Consider the following 12,905-nt stretch of genomic DNA (forward strand, 5'->3'; position numbering starts at 1 on the left):
GGGGTGACTTCAGGGTTGGGGCTCGAGTGATGGAGGGACCCTCTACAACACATGGAGGAATCCTTTCCTGTAGGCACAGGAGCAAATGAGAGGACAGCAGGAGTAGGTCAGCATGTCCAGGGAATCTCCTGAGAGTCAGCCGGGTGGGCTGGTGAGTTTCAGTCTGGAGGACTGTGGAGAAAGTGTCAGTCTGGAGGACTGTGGAGAGAGTGTCAGTCTTGAGGGCTAGTGAAAGGGGCTGCTGAAGCCAGAAGAGCCGGCAGGGCCTGAGGATGTGGTGGATGTGGTGCTGGGAGCAGTGATTACAGAGAGAGAGTGCATGGAAAGTGTGATCTGTATCGCCCTATCTGTTCTCCACGTATAGGGGATGTGAATGTAAGGGGCCTTTAATGGGCCTTTGCTACAAAACCACAACAGGGTCACTTAGATTCGTTTTGCAAGCAAGTGAATGTTGGAGGAAGAAGAGGGGCTGTATATAGGAGGAGTTATCTCTGAAGTTTGTTTGAAGTCAAGTGGGCATCCCATAAACTCCCATCCCTAACCAAGTTTATTACCCTCAATAAAACAAAACAAAAAAAACAAAGTGGTGGAGAATTCCATTCTACTTGTGGCTCCTTAGGGGGGTGTGCTAAAAAAAGTTATATAAGGAATGGGGGCCCATGGCTTCAGTACTGCCCAAAACCCATAATAGCTGTAATTTACAACCCACAATAACCAGTTAGAATTTTTTTTTTCTGTCACCAGAATGGTTGCACCTTATTTGATTTTATTTTTCTTTAGTTCTACAAATCATTTCCTTATGACAAAGCAGGCTTTGGAGTCTTGACAGATTTGTTTGTCATGCTTATTAGCTGTTTGGATAAAGAGATGAATCCAGGGGTGTGCATCTGCCAGGCTAGAGGTCTCTCAGTACGTGCAGTATCCCCATTGTTTTCTATGGAGGAACATTAAATAGCCACAGGCAGATCACTTTAGCTGATACCGACTCATTAGTACTTATTTATCTTAGGTTTTTAGAACTGTACAGATAATTCAATTAGAGCATGTGTGCGTTTTAATTATTGACTGATTAAGTTATACACGTAAGAATGTGGTTATTATTTGCTCTTTGTAAGCACCAATGGCTCCTTTGTGCTTATTACATATGAAGATAATCATAATTTAACAAATTTAAAGTATTGAAGTAGGCTGACCAGCCTACTTCAATACTTACGTCATCGTTCTAGAACAAATATACAGAAAAGAAAGGCAGTCCAACAGTACTGGGTTTGTATAATGAACTAAAGAGTATGTAAACCAGACATTTCATATTCCTGATATGTGACTTCTGTACCTTGTACTTGTATAAGAAAGTATCCTGTTCTCTTTGTATTGCTTCCTTTGTGTTAAATCCCTGGTGTTCCTGCCAGTTCCACTGCTTTCCTATTAAAAACTGACCACACAAAGCAGGAGAGCAAAGGGTGCAGGGGTCAGAAATAAGAAGGGTCAGGACTAAGGAGTACATAATTCATAAAATTCTGGGGTCAGGGCTATGTAATGTGCACTGTGCAGGGGTATGGGTTTTGTAACCTCCTAATTTAAATTCCCACCCACACCCTCCCAGCACAAATTCCCCCCCCCCCCCCCCCAGATTTCACCCCTAGCAATAATTCTCTTCCTCTGAAACCCCCACTCCCCAGAAATAATCCTCTTCCCCAAGCCCGAATCACCACTCCTCCAAACGTCTCACAACACAAATCCTTTGCCCCTGCACAAATCCTCTCTTCCACCAATTTCCCCTCAGCACAAAACCTCACCTCCCTCAAATCCTCTCACACAACCCCCCCCCCCCCCCCCACACACACACACACACACACCCAAACCTTTCCACCAGCATGAGTTCTCCCTCCCAGCACAAATTCTATACCCTATATACAAGTCTTCTCCTCCTCCAAATCCTTCCCTAACACTAATCCCCCCCCCCCTCCGTGTTCCCTCTAAATTCCTCCTCTTAGCACAAATCCTCTCCCCTAAATTTCTACCTCCTAGCACAATTCCTCTCCCACCCAAATGTCCCCTTCCCAGAAAAGATTCTCTCCCCTCCAGCACAAATCCTCTGCTCCCCCAAATCCCCCCAAGGGTGTACCCCTCCCAGAAGGAATCCTCTCCTTCCCAAATCCCACCTTCTAGCACAAATCAACTCCACACCCTAGCACTAATTCCCCTCCAATCCTACCTCTAGCATAAAATTGTATCTCCCCAAATTCCCCAATTCACTCCTCAAATTCTCTCCCCTCCCAATCCCCTTCCTAGCACGTATCCTTTCACAGTGCCCCAGCACAAATCTGATCCTCTAAGCATAAATCTGCTCCTCCTCTAAACCCCCCAGCACAAGTCCTCTCACACCCCCTCCTCCCCCAAACCACAAGCTCTCCCCCCCCCCCCTGTCCCAGCACAAATCCTCCCCACTTTGCACAAATCCTCCCCCAGCACTAATCCTTTCTTCCCCAAATGCCCTCTCCGAGCACAAATCCTTTTTTCCAAATCCACCCTCCCAGCACAAACCATCTACCCCCCAAGTCCCCCTTCTAAGCACAAGTCCTCTCTCCACAAATTCCACCTCCTCAGCACAAATCCTTCTCCACAATTCCCCTCCTAACACCAATCCTCTCAGCACAAACCCTACCAAAACAACCCCCACCCTCCGAATTCCTCTCCTAGCACCAATCATTTTCCACCCTCCCAGCACAAACCCTCTCAAAACAACCCCCCCCCCCCAATTCATTCCTAGCACCAATCATCTCCCACCCTCCCAGTACAAACCCTCTCCCCCTAAAATCCCCCCTCCCAGCACAAATCTGCCCTTCAGCATCAGTCCTTTCCTTCCCAAAATCCCCCTCCTCATCACTAATCCCCCCCCCCCCAAGTCCCACTTCCCAGCACACGTTTTAAAAATAATCCCCACAAAATTCCATCTCCCCAGCACAAACCTTCTCCCCCCAAGCAGAAATCCTCCATAGATCCAATCCTTTATCCTCAAATCCCTTTCCTAGCGCAAACCACCCTTTAGTACAAATCATCCTGCCCCAAAATCCACCCTACCAATCCATGCTCCCCCTAAATCCCCCCCCCCCCCACACACATTTCCCATTTTAACACAAAATCTCATACATCCTGCAATCCCCCAGCTCTAATCCTCTCCCCCCCAAACCCTCTGCCAGCACAAATCACCCCCCATTAGTACAAATACCCCTGGCCCAAAATACACCCTACTAAGCCATCCTCCCCCCAAATTCCTTCTCCCAGCACAAATTATCTTCCACCAAATCCTCTTTCTCTTCGAATTCACCCTCCTAACACAATTGCCCCCCCCCACCTTCTCCAAATGCCTTCTCCCACCACAAATCATCTCCCCTCTCAAATTTACCCTCCTAGTACAACTCCGGCCCCAAATTAGACCTCCCCAGCAATGATCTTAACTTCCCCCAAATTCCCCTCAGTACTAATCCTTTCCTCTATAAATTCACCCCGGTACAAATCTGCTTCCCCTCCAAAACTCCTTTTTAACACAAATCCTCTCCTCTTCCACAAATGTCCCCTTACCCAGCACAACCCCCCCCCCCCCATTACAATATTTCCCATTTCAAAACCATCTCCTCTCCTCTCTCTTCCAATTCACTAACCTAGCACATATCTTCTTCTGCCCAAATCCCACCTCCAATCACTAATCATCTTACTTCCAGCACCACTCTTGGTTGTCTCACCTGGATCATTCTGTCCCCCTAGTACAACTTCCCCTCCCTCCCTGAACCTATGTACCTGATATACAGAACAGCATGATAGATGCTCTTCCTACCAAGCTCCTCTTCAAATGTTCCAAGGTAAAACGTCAGAGCCGAGAAGAAGCCTAGAGGAATGTTCCATTGTTATATTATTTTATGATAGTATATAAATTGAATATATGTGACAGGCTCCCAAATGCTGCAGTGGCAGGGGATTGCAATGTCAGGTACCCAGGGCACCCCGCAGGAGATGCAGAGCATGTGCCATTGGTGCCCATGCCAGTGACACCCTTGTTACAAAGGGTTAACTTTTATCCTTCTCCTCTTCAAGTAACAGTGTTCAGACCTGTTGATTGGCCTCCAGGCCCAAACACTGCTTCCTGGGAGGAGGTAACATGTTCCCCCATTCCTGAAAGCTCCAGGTATTTACTGAGAGCACTGATGGAGCAATGGAGAAGCAGGTAAAGCGTGGCAAAGGTATCAGCAGTTGGTGGGGGCTTGTTTGTTTTCCTGAGTGAACTAAGTGACAGATTCTCTATAAACCATTTTCCTTTCTTTGAAAATAATTGGGTGATCAGTTGATGCTTTATTTTTATTTTCAATCACTCTGCTTCTCAATAAATTGTGGCACATTGCTGTTCTGTTAGCTGCCGGGGTCCACCACAGGGCCAGATTAACATAGGGGCTATTGGAGCTGCAGCTCCAGGCCCCTACCTTAATATAGGCCCAGGGTTGGCCATATTCACTGTTACCGCTCTTCTGTCACTTGTAAACACAGAAGTCTGCCTTCTATGCTCGCTTCCCCAGGCAGCTCCCTCAGAACCTCCCCACACAGCACGAAGGATGGACAAGGAGGGACAGTTGCCGATGCATGGATGTGTTTATGGGCTTCAGAGACAGCATCCCATGTTGAATTAGGCATGCATTGCTGCACCCTTCCTCCTCTGGGTGCAGTGGCATAGCGTGGGTTGTCAGCACCCGGGGCAAAGCAAGTAATTTGCGCCCCCTAACCCGCGGGATTTTAGCACTCTAGTCTCTTCCACTAGATTAGTTAAAGAAACCCTTACCCCCTAAGCACATGTATTGGTTGTTATGAAAATACTGATGTAATTACTAATTAAAGTAAAATGCATCTAAATACAAGTTTGAATGACAAGCAAGCCCCCTTTCAATGCAGAGAGACCAGCGTGCTCCCTTTCAATGCAGAATGACCAGCATGCCCCCTTTCAATAAAGAATGACCAGCGTGCCCCCTTTCAATGCAGACAGACGAGCGTGCCCCCTTTAATGCAGAGAGACTTACCTGCAGCGGCGGCTTCTCCTCAGTTCCCTGCATCTCCTCGAGTCCTCCCGCCTCCTCCTCGGCCAATGGCATGCGTTTGCCTTTCGGCCAATCAGGAAGCGGGTCTGGGACCCGCTTCCTGATTGGCCAGGAGGATCCGTGTGACAATAGCAAATTTTCATTCGCTATTGTCACACAATGGCCGGGCTCGGGGCGCACTGCTCTGCGCCCCGGGTCCACCTTTTTTGAAGCCTATTAGAGCCTCTGGCTCTAATCAGGTGATTAAAAAAAAAAAAACCCACTCTGTGACAGCGCCAGGCTGCTGACTTACTCGCTGCCAAATTGACCGAGCAGCGAGGAGAGGCAGCATAGGCGGGGCTTGGCTTGCAACGCCACCCCACCCTACACCAATGGACAGGTGAGGCACAGTCCAACCCCGCCCCAACCCGCCATTTTCAGCCATAGGGTGGCCGCGCTGGACATCTCCCAGCCTAAAGATGGAGGCAGCCGCAGACAGTGTGTGAAATGAGTCAGACAGACAGAGCGACACTGCAGATGCGCCCCCCCCAGATGTTGCGCCCGGTGCGGCCGGCCCCCCCTGCACCCCCCACGCTACGCCACTGTCTGGGTGCATGCCAAGGCACGGCCCTTAAGGCCCTTCACAATCCTCAGCACCAAGCCCATGATGCTCTTAATCCGGCCCTGGTCCACCATAACAATCCTAATTACCTAGAGGATCTATCATTGAATTCAGAAGAACATTGGAAGCCCAAATGAGCTTAGATAAATCACTTTATACTTCCTGTTATCTTAACTATAATTATTTTTCTCTTTAACCACTTCTGGACCAAAAGGATTTGCCCCCTTAATGACCAGGCCTTTTTTTGTGATTCGGCACTGCGTTACTTTTTTTTTTTTTTTCCATTGAAGTTTTTTATTAGATTTAAAAGGAACAGTACAGATTATGACATATCATAACAAAGGAAAGGAAATACATATTGCAACACGGATATGTACAGCATGTAAAATTGTCATACAAATTATATCAGCAAGAGTCTTAGGCAGACCATTCAAGATGTAATAGTCACACATTACAGTATGCGTCTTCCAACATGGGCACATACGAAGATTTGGTTGTGGTCTGCAAGAAGGAGAGAAGGGGGGGGGGAGCGGAGAGGAGGAAAAGGAGGGAAGTGAAGTATATGGGGAGTAAAGGAGAATGGGGAGGGAGGGGGAGGAGACATGAGGGGGGAGGAGAGAATAAAGGAGGAGGGGAGGGGGGAATGAGGGGGGGGAGGAGGGAGGAGGGAGGGAGGGGTAAGAGAGAAAAGGGGATGGAGTGGATTGGGAAGGGGATTGGCCTGAGGGTAGGAGAATGAGGGAGGAAGGGGAAGAGAAAGAGGAAGGGCAGGAGGAGGGAAAGGAGGTAAGGAATAAGTGACAGTAAGAAGAAGTATAGCAGGAAGGAAGGAGTAGGGGAGGGAAGGAAGGGGGAACGAGAAGAGGAAGAGTAGAAGAGGAAAGGGGGGAAGGGGGCCAGGGGGAGGGCGGGGCGGGGAAGGGGATAAGAGGGGGGGGGATGGGGAGGGAAGCATAATAAGGAGGGAAAAAGAAGGGAGAGGGGGGGAAGGGGGAGGGGAAGAGGGAGGGAGGGGGGGGGATGTGGGAGGCCACAGGGTAGGAGGATAGGGGAGAGGGGGGGAAACCCATGTGTGGATTGTCTACAGATCATCAGAGTATCGTGTTCAATAGCCATATCCAGCAATAAGTAGGGGAGTGGTGGAATTTGGGGATAACAAATAAACGTAACAAACAAAAAACAACCGGTCAGCAGAATAAACCAAGATCAAGTGTTCAGCAGAGTGATATTATTAAACTTTAGTTGAAAGCCAAGAGGACCATAAGGACCACTCACGGTCAAAACTGGCGCTATGACCAGCCTTGCGTACGAGAATGCCCTCATAAATAAAATTAGTTTTGACCATGGCGATAACCTCTGAGGGGTTGGGTACCACATCTGATTTCCATTGTCTAGTTACCAAGCTACGGGCGGCCAGTAGTATATGAGTAACTATGGAGCTACTCTCTACAGGGAACTTCTCAACCCCCACATTCGATATCGCTAGTGCTGGAGATGGGCGGGTTATCACCCCAGTGATATCTGAGATTATAGAGAATATCTTGTTCCAGAAACTGGTTAGGTGTCTGCAAGACCAAAACACATGAACAAGGTGGGCTACTTCGCCACACCCCCTCCAGCACAAGGGTGAATAGTTTGGAATGAACTTAGAGAGGCGGTATGGTGTGAGATACCATCGTAGGTTTATCTTCTGGGATAATTCCCAGTGGTTAGTGCAGGATGAGGCTTGTCTAACCGAGCGGAAGGCTGCTTTCCACTGCTCATCAGTAAATTAATCCCCCAGATCCACCTCCCATTTTGTAAGTGGGACAATTTTACAATAATCCAACTTGTTGTGAAAAAGGTTGTAGAAAAGGGAGGTTCCTTTAATCGAGCGAAGACTACCCAGCAGGAACGTCCAGCCTCTTAGGGGCAAGTGGATGTGAGGGGATGCCAAAGAGCGGAGGAAATGTGCGACCTGTAGATATCTGTAATGTTCAGAGGAGGGAAGCGCGTATTCTGCCTGTAGGCTCTGGAAGGGTTTGAGGGTGTCACCTATCAGAATGTGGTCCACATTTGTTATGCCCCTGCTAGCCCAAACTCTGAAAGGAGGAATGGGGTATAACTATTTCCCATACTCCCATAGGGATAGGTACCCTTGTTTTTTGGGATGACGGTAGCACACAGGACGTGAACGCCCGCCAAGCCAGCAGCGAGGCCCTGACAGAGATGGGTAGCTTCTCTAGCGGTATAGGACGCCAAACATCCGCCAGGAGCACCGTCCGCAGGGGAAGGGGAGAGCAGATGTCCTCCTCCAAAGAACTCCACACTGTATGGAACCCTGGAGCTACCCAGTGTTTTAAATGAGCCAAATGCGAAGCGAGGAGATAGTCACCGACATCTGTCATGCCCATTCCACCGGCGGTCCAGTGTTTGGAGAGAAAGGAGTGGGCACTTCTTGGCCTCTTCCCCTTCCATACCAGCCCCTTCAGCGCTGCTTGAAGTGATAAAAGAATTTGACGGGGAACAGGAATTACTAAGGATCTAAATATGTAGAGAATTTGGGGTAGAATAAGCATTTTGAACGAGGCAAGGCGGCCCGACCAGGTAAGTTCGGTTTTCATGATTCTCTGGCACTCCTGCGTTATTTTAGTTATTAAAGGGGGGAAGTTTGTAGCAGCCAATTGATCCACCGTTGGGGTCAGTAAAATCCCCAGATAAGGTATATTGTCCCGTTTCCACGTATAGGGGTACAAAGTTTGTAATTTACGACATAGTTGTTGGGGTAAACCTAGGGGAAGGATCAGGGACTTCGTAAAATTAACCTTATAATAGGAGGCCAGGCTAAACTTTTGCAGCAGTGAATGTGTGGCTGCTAAGGACTCCTCTGGGTCTGTCATGAAAATTATAACATCATCTGCGAACAGGTTTATTACATGGGAGCGCAAAGGAGTTACAAGGCCCTTGATGTGGGGAGAGGATCTAACGGCTTCAGCAAAAGGCTCGATAAGGAGGTTGAAGATTGAGGGGGAGAGTGGGCAGCCCTGCCTCGTTCTGTTTGTGATCGGGAATGTCTTCGAGAGCATATTAGAAGTGTACACTTTTGCGGAAGGGTTGGAATAGAGCGCTAAAATCGCACTCAAGATGGGTCCCTGAAAGCCAAACCGGTGCAACCTATATGTCCAGTGGACCCGGTCGAATGCCTTCTCCGCATCCAAAGAGAGCGGCAGAGAAGGAACCCGACCGGACCCTGCCCTGTCTATAAGCCCTATGACCCTTCTTGTGGCATCCGACGTCTGGCATCCCCGAACAAACCCGGATTGGTCCGGGTTGATGAGATTCGGTAATATAGGGTGAAGTCTAAGGACCAAAACCTTAGCATAAAGCTTGACATCTGTGTTCAATAAGGATATCGGTCTAAAATTGGGGGGAGAAGTAGGTTCCTTGCCAGGTTTAGGCAATGTGACAACATATGCTTGGAGTATCTCCCCTGGCATGGAGGCAGACGCTACAGCAGCCGCAAACATCAAAGCTAAGTGAGGGCTAAGCGTCTTTGCAAACTTTTTATAGTATAAGTTGGGGAGATCATCAGGGCCTGGGGATTTTCCGGAGGGAAGTGTGCGTATGGCCCGTTCCACCTCAGCATTTGTGATTGGGGCATTCAGAGCTTGCAGGTGGGAAGGGTCAAGTGTCGGTAAGTCAACAGACGCCAAAAAATCTGAAATAATTTGGTCAGTTGGCTGAGGGGTGGAAGGGTCTTCTTTTAAATTATATAAGGATTCATAATATTTAGCGAATGCGTCAGCTATTTCCTGCGGATTCATGATTTTTGAGTTCGTGGCGGGGTCTAGGAGGTAGGCAATTCTGTTTTTGATGCGTTTGGCCTTTAATTTGTTTGCTAATACCTTCCCGGCTTTGTTACCAGCCGAGTAGTGGGAGAGCTTAAGGGCTCTAAAGTATTTGTCTTGGTTTTCAACTAGTAGATTTCTTAGATCCGACCTAAGTTTGGTTAATTGTTGGGCCAAGCGAGGGTGGGGGGTGGTCTTATTAAGGGGTTCTATGCGCCTGATCTCAGCCATGAGGTGGTCCAGCTGCCGTGCCCTCTGCCTCCTGAGCCGTGCACACATTTTAATAAGTATCCCCCGAATAAAGGCCTTGTGGGACCACCAAATCACCGTGGGGTCAGAAACCGAGCCCTCATTGTGCAAAAAGTATTCCTCAAGATGCCGCTCTATCTGAGAAGCAAATTGAGGGGAGTCCAGCACCTGTGCATTTGCTCTCCAGAGATACGCTGGGCCCGGAGTGCGAGCCTCCCGCACAGATATGGATACTGGGGCATGGTCGGACCATGTGATGTTATGAATGTTCGAGGTTTGAGTCAGTTGTAACAAACGCTTGTCGACCAGGATCATATCAATGCGGGAGTAGGTATTATGCCTTGAGGAGTGGAATGAATAATCCCGTTCTCCCGGGTGGTGGCATCTCCATACATCGAACATCTCCGCCTCGTGGAATATGGACTGTAGGGCTGGAGGGGATCGCTTGGGTGAGGAGGAGATGTCCAAGGAGGGATCTGCTGTTGACTTAAAGTCCCCACATATTACCAAAGAGCCATATTTATGCTTGTCCAATAAGCAAAACATCTTCCGCCAGAAGCGTGTCTGACGCGTGTTGGGGGCATATGCGTTCAAAATCGTAAATGGGGCATTGTTCAGTTCGCATTGCAGTATGAGATATCTTCCCAGTGGATCTGAAACGACCCTATGTTGGGAAAAGGCGACAGAGTCTTTTACTGCTATTAGAACTCCTTTGCGTTTGCAGCTGTCCGAGGCTGTGTAAATATGAGGGAAATTTCTGTGTGACAGCACAGGGGCCAAGGACTGCATGAAATGAGTCTCTTGTACACATAGGAGATCACGTTTAAGCTGTAGAGCCTCACGCCACATAGACGCACGTTTAGCAGGATGGTTGAGGCCATGTACATTGAAGGAGGTGATTGAGATAGCCATTATTCAGGTGTATAGAAGGAGATGATGTTACCTGATCCAGTACGTCTACCCAGGGAGCACAGAGACAGCTGTCCGCGGAGCCACAGTGGGTGAGGAGGGCTAGGGCCTTCTGTATCAAGTGTCCATTTGAGGTGTTTGTAGTCCGTGGTTGGAATCTGCTGACCAAAAGGGGATAGGAAAAAAAAGAGAAACAACAAAACAAAGGAGCAAAGGTGAAATGCTCGGATTGTGAGTAAAAAATTGAGAACAAACTCGTGAGCAGGTATACTGCACATAGTCATGGGGGGAGGTTGGGTGGGCACTATGGCCAGACTCAGGGAGATGGCCTTTGTGGAAAAGCTTGAGGTGGCGACCCTTTGGGATGTTTCTTCCCCTTTTTCTTATGGGTGACCATTTGCCAGTCCTCAGACAGTGGTGAGATGCGACCGGATGGTCTTTGAGGGGTATGGTCTTGGTCTGGGAGGAGACCCCAGGACTGAAGCAGGTCCAGGCCAGCTTGCATGGTGGTGACAACGTGGGGCTTGTTATTGTATGTGACCGTGAGCTTCACAGGGAACCCCCACCTATAGATAATGGAATGGTTCCTGAGGATTTTTGTTAGCGGGTGTAAAACCCTCCGTTGTTGCAGGGTGTATTGTGACAAGTCCGCAAATAACTGGAGTCTGGAGTATGCTTCCGGGACAGGATCCCGTTTTCTAAATGCTGACATGAGGTTGTCCTTTACATGATAGAAATGCACCCTCATAATAACATCCCGGGGGATCTCCTCCGGTAGGTGAGAAGGTTTAGGGAGGCGATGGATTCTGTCAATAACAAGTTCAGACTGCGGTGTGTTTGGGAGGACCGCCAAGATAAGGTCTCGTGCATATTGGTCCAGGGCACAGGGGTGCACCGACTCCGGGACCCCCCTGATCTTGACATTGTTCCTTCTCGACCTATCCTCTATGTCAGCTAATTTAGATTTGAGCTTGTCAATCTCATCCTCGTGTGTGTAGTGGGCATCGATCAGTTAATTGTGTGAAGCTGCAAACTCCCCCATCTTGGATTCAACCCTGTCCATGCGTCCTCCCAGGGCCTGCACCTCCACCTTGAATGCACCAACACATTCCATCATATCTGCGTCCATGGAAGCACGCAGAGACATCATCATGTCCCTGAGTTTAACCACAGAAACCGGCTTCTCGCTGGCAGGGAAGGTGTCTATGTTTGGGGACAGTTCCCGGGTTGTGTTGGTGGATGAAAGATCCCCCTGGCTTACCTCCACTGCCGACATGTCCCCTGATAGTCTGGGCTTTCTCTTGACAGGACTCCTGGACATCGGGGTGGAGGCCGCCGGGGACCTAGGTTGTCCCGCCTTCTGTGCCGAGGTGTGTGGAGGGCTAGGCGAGGAGTGAGAGGTCCCGCTGGATGAGGCCGGACATCCGCCGCCGCCGCCATCTTGGCTGCGCTGCTTGTCCTGGGCCATAAAGAAGTGTTGGAGCTGCCGTGGCTGGCAGTTCTCCTTTTTCTTTCTGGCCATCGGTAACGAAGGCAGGGCGAGTCCAGCGATCACTCAGCTAGGAGCAGGCCGAGATTCGAGGTGTTAGGGCGCTGATGGTAGTGGATTCTCTCCCTGGTCTGGCGGAGCTCCGTGCTCAGACGTCCATGCTGTTACGCGGCGGCCACGCCCCACCGGCACTGCGTTACTTTAACGGACAATTGCGCAGTCATGTGACGCTGTACCCAAATAAAATTTTGCGATATAAACAAAAAAAGAGTGACAATTCAACTTTCTGCTATATAACATTCCCCCCCCCCCCAAAAAATGTAAATTTAAAAATCAACATTTTTTAACATTTTAGGCCAATCTGTTTATACTTACCACACGATATTAAAAGAAAGGTAGGGAACTTATTCTTTATTTCTTACTATCCCCACAGCCAGTGTCCTCACTTACATTGCAGAACTGTTAGTCCTGCATTGTATTTGATGATGTCAGAGTGCCTGTACCTGACGAAGCTGCAAAGAGAAGTGGCTTCTGGGAGTCAGTCTTGCAGCTGGAAGAAAGCCTTCAGGAGTGAGGGATAATTGAAGGTATAGTTGCTTTTTACGTCCCCCTAAACAAATGGAGCATTTAACCCTTGCTGCATTAGGGGGATCCACTGTAAGAGTAATTTCTACTTTTCCCATAGCTCAGTTTTAATGTATTTCTATTCTTTAGATGTTAGCTCTTTTCATTATGCATCAAACTTTTCA

The sequence above is a fragment of the Pelophylax lessonae genome, assembly GCF_965119305.1.
Source record: "Pelophylax lessonae genome assembly, chromosome: 3".
Classification (NCBI taxonomy): domain Eukaryota; kingdom Metazoa; phylum Chordata; class Amphibia; order Anura; family Ranidae; genus Pelophylax; species Pelophylax lessonae.